Source organism: Rhagoletis pomonella, unplaced genomic scaffold (genome assembly GCF_013731165.1).
Source record: "Rhagoletis pomonella isolate Grant_MI unplaced genomic scaffold, Rhpom_1.0 Rhpom_scaffold_04602, whole genome shotgun sequence".
Classification (NCBI taxonomy): Eukaryota; Metazoa; Arthropoda; class Insecta; order Diptera; family Tephritidae; genus Rhagoletis; species Rhagoletis pomonella.
The window spans coordinates 9,652-14,204 of NW_023463151.1; the positions used below are offsets into that span (position 1 = coordinate 9,652).

At 37.2% G+C, this 4,553-nt stretch overlaps 1 pseudogene; it reads left to right on the forward strand.

The window, feature by feature from the left end:
• Positions 1 to 239: 239 nt before the first annotated feature.
• Positions 240 to 2,096, forward strand: LOC118754772 (annotated as a pseudogene).
• The last annotated feature ends 2,457 nt before the right edge of the window (positions 2,097 to 4,553 follow it).

The window sequence follows — 4,553 nt, forward strand, 5'->3', positions numbered from 1 at the left end:
GAAATGGCGCAGCTTATCATACGCCAGTTGTCGGATAAGGCCAATTTAAACCAAGGCCGCAATCGGATAGAGACCTCGACGCAGACGCAATTTATGTACGAGCAACAGATTAGAGACTTACAAGTAAGTTAGAAGTAGAAGTGCATTTGAAGACGTTTACATTACTATGTTTACGCATTTCTTACAGGCTATGGTGCAACAATTGACGTATGAAAGGAATTTATGATGGCCACAAATATATTGGCAAAAACATAGCAAGTGCATATGCCAAGTTGGAAAAATTGACAATGCGTGAGTATAAAATGAATAGGTGTTCTTAATTATAAATATTACTTTACCGATTCTTTTGCAGTGGCTAAAAAGAAGAGTCTTTTTGATGATCGACCGCAATAGATTCAAGAATTGACTTACATCATGGTGTATGCGTTACAATCTAAATTAGCCAGCATGGGCACCGACTTCAAACAGATACTAGAAGTGCGTATAAAAAATCTCAAACAACAAAAAGCACGTCGGTATCAAATCGGGCAGTCACCAATTGCTGCTAGCACTGTTCGCTCGAGTACAGCGAAACAGGGCTCCTTGCTGTTAAGCGAAGAGAATACGGCCGTAAGCATTGACATGGCCGCAAGTGATACAACACCATTGCTGGGTGCAGTCGGAGGTAGTGGAATACAGACGCAGCAGCAGATTGCATTATATGATGACTTCGATAGTTACGTGCAACAGCGGGCTGAGACTATGCAGAACATTGAATCGACTCAAGAATGATAGAATACAAGATTGCGCCAATGAGAGAGGATTTTTGGTGCAATTGCGAGAGAGAAATGCCAAAACGCATATAAAAATATGTAAACAATGCAGAAAAATGTGTTAATTTTTATATTACATGGCCCAATTTTGCAGGAATTAATAAATATGCAAAGATTGATTAATTAGGAACACGTAGCAATAATTTTGGACATGTAGCCCTTTAGGTAAGTACGACTTTTGGCACATGAAAAAATGGATGTATTAACAGTGTTTGCAATTTCATACAGACCAAAAGGAAGCTGTGCAGCAAAGTGAATTTTTGGACTCGCCATGTAGAGTACATATTTATATTTGTGTACGGTAGCCAACCACCATAAACTCCACAGCTGTTAACTCCACAGCTTTTATTTGATGACTTTTTTACCATTTCCGAGAGGATGCATGAGTGTGGCTTCTTTGGAAACAAATATTCCATGTAAATAAAATATAATTTAAGCTGTTTTGTATTAGGTACGTAACAGCGCGGTAAGATGCCGCTTGAATTAGCGCTTGGCGACCTTATCCACTGGTGCATTACCTCATACCAGCACTAAAAAGAATCAGGTACTAACAAAAATAAGTAGGTAGTGAAGTTCATGTATCTATTTACTGTAGAAACTGCTTTTGTTTTTTGCCATTGCCAGCAAACTAAACTAGCAACTGTCTAAGTTCACCATGCAAATGTACCTACTACAATTCACCAAGGAAAGGCCAACATGGTTCCATGTAGGAGCTCATAGCTCACACACATAGCACAAAGCTCGATTTGGTGTTTAATGCATCTCCTCGCCGGCAGAACTGCTTCCATTTTTTCGCCAGATTTGCGTCCGTAGGAAACGAAAAAAAACTTATATCGCACGCATTCCTTTTGTTTTCACTACATATTACACTTTGCCACTGCACACTTCGTTTTGCTTTGTAATGTCTCAATAATTGTTTAAAACCAAGCAGAAATATTAACACACAAATATTAAAATTGTTATTTGGTTTTTTCGTATGCTCACAATCAACATTTGCACCAAGATGACGTCACGCACACAGCTGATTCTGTCAAAATCACAAAGAGCGGATTAACGGTACCGCGATTGGCGCAATCTCTATTTCTCTCAATCGTGGAATCGACTATTGTCGAGCTAGGCAGTATATTTCAACAATCAGCACATATGGTTAAGGAGCAAGAGGAGACTGTGGAGCGTATGGTGAAATATTGAAGTACTTCCAAACTGATGATAAAAATCTTCGCAGTACTGATATTCTTTTTCATATTCTTCGTAGTTTTCCTTATATAATAACGAATATGTTTGTGACACGCCAAGATTTTAACAAGTTCAGATGCGCGGTCTAAAGTTGTTGGTTTTTAAATACATAAATATATAATATCCTATTCATATACATACATATAAAAAACACTAATGTAATAATGAAATTAAGTCTTATATGCCACGTGAAACACGATAGCTTTTAGAAGCAGTCACGTAGAGTTAGACACTAATTCTGCCAATAATAAAATTACTTCACTTAGTTTCACTTTTTTTTCAAAATTTTCTATAAAAAGTAGAGATGATCCTGTGTAATAAAACGAGAACCATTTATGTAATCATAAATATATAAAGAAAAGTTTAAAACTGAATAAAATAGAAATTGTTATTGGCAATAAGTACATGTGCTTGTTTATTAATAATTCAAATATTATGTTCAAACAAATTTAAGTGAAAGGTATGCAATTTCAAGAAAAAAGCAATTGCTTAGTTTTTATGCATACGGCTTAACATTTCCGGTAGGAAGCAGAAGGTCAGTATGTATAAATAAAAAGCTTTATCAGGGGAACGTGTTATATTTTTAAATAACAAATAAATAAAAAATACATCGTAATGAAATGTTGCCGTTTATTGCATGTGATCTGATGCCGGATTCAATTTATAGGTTCTCGTAGGTAGCTCGTTCTCGAAGTCATCAGTGGTGAAGTGTTTTACACAGATGACGCTGGTTCGGGCGTTGAAATCCGTTGGTCTCCGGCAGAACTGGATCCACTTTTCCACCAACTCAATGTCGGCCGGAAAAGTAAAAAAACTGCACCCAGATCCTTTGGCACTAACACTAGCACAATTAATCACTGCACACCTCATTTTTTTCTTTAATATATAACTTTTTTATAAGTTTTCACAAAAAACAAAAAAAAGCTCAAAATCTTTCTAATTTGTAAATTTGTAAAGTTGAAATAACCTAAAATGTCACGAACCAGAAAATGTAAACAAAAGTATTGTGTGACGTCAGCGAATGGGTGGACGAAGAGAGGGTTAGCGGTCCGCGAATGGCGCGACCTTTATTTTCTGGATCGTGCATACAAACATATGTACATATGTACGAATGGATGTAGTTACGCGAAGCACGCTTGCATCATTTATACATATATTGCTTGGTACCGGCAGAGCTTAAATGCGCAATGAGTTCGTTCATACATACATATATACGTATACATATATATATATACATACATACATGCATTCAAACATACATATACACGTATGCAGGTACTCGTACCCGTCATGCGTCGCTGTATTTCTTTTTTCCCGTTCCCTATACTACCTATATCTTCCTTCTCACTCATGTAACGTTTTCAGTTTTAAAAATTTCACTCTCCATTTTTGCGATACTGCCGCCTAAGTAGTTTCACTTCAACAACTCCTACAATTATCATCAATTTTCGTATCCCGAAACAGTGCAGTCTAGTTCAATTTTCCGTATCCGAAAACGCATACAAAAAAATCCTACAGTTATCATAAATTTTCGTATCCGGAAAACGTTCGAAAAAGATGATGTCATTTGAAAGCAATAATTGTATTTTATTTGCTTAAGCTAAACATTTGAAAGCATACCTGCGCAGTCGGCAGTGGCTGAGCGTGCAGAAGAGTGTGCCAGTATTCGTTAGCTTCCAGAATGTGCCGGGTTCGAATTGCTTCAGGCGCTTCCTAATTTTATTTTATCGCTTTTGAACCATGAAAAAGTATCTGTGAAGTGCAGAAGGAAAGCGTATTGAACGAAAAATTCTATCAGACAAATTTCAGAAAAAAAACGGCCGAAAACGTATCCGTTTCACATACTGTTGTCTGTACGTACGTTTCTGCCGCACACTTTAGTGGGAAAACGGATCGTCAAAGTATCCGGAAATGGAATCAGTAAACGGACAAAAATCCGCACTTCATAGCAAAAAATCCCAAAACCGACAACAAGTTTTGACAGATGTGTGTGAGCGTCCATAATAATACAAATGGAATTCTTTGCCTTTGCGAACGTGCGTACGAGGAGCGTGCAGATAGCCTAAGGCGAGATCAGCTATTTCCACAAATGAAATTGCAAATTTGACATCTGTGGTAAACAGAATAGCAGCGGATAATGGGCTGACGGGTACCTGCTGTCAAAATTAGAACACATTGAATGGCATGTCGGTTATTTTTACGGCGGAAAAATATTTACATTCATTTTACACGGCAATAACGCAAGTTTGTGTTATTTCCCAATTGAATGTGAAATAACACAAATTTGCTTTATTTCATTTCTCGTTGAGCAATAAGACCAACTTTTAAACTTAACAATTTCAGTAATAAAGCAAACTAATGCACATATGTAGGTAGTCACCCAGTTACATTTGAAGAAAAGTAGTACATAAACAAGTTGAATGGACGGATTTGTAAGTATACAATTTTGAAAGTGACGTCGCGCTCGCGTCCCCCGCCCCTCCCTTCCTTTCGCAATTATGTACT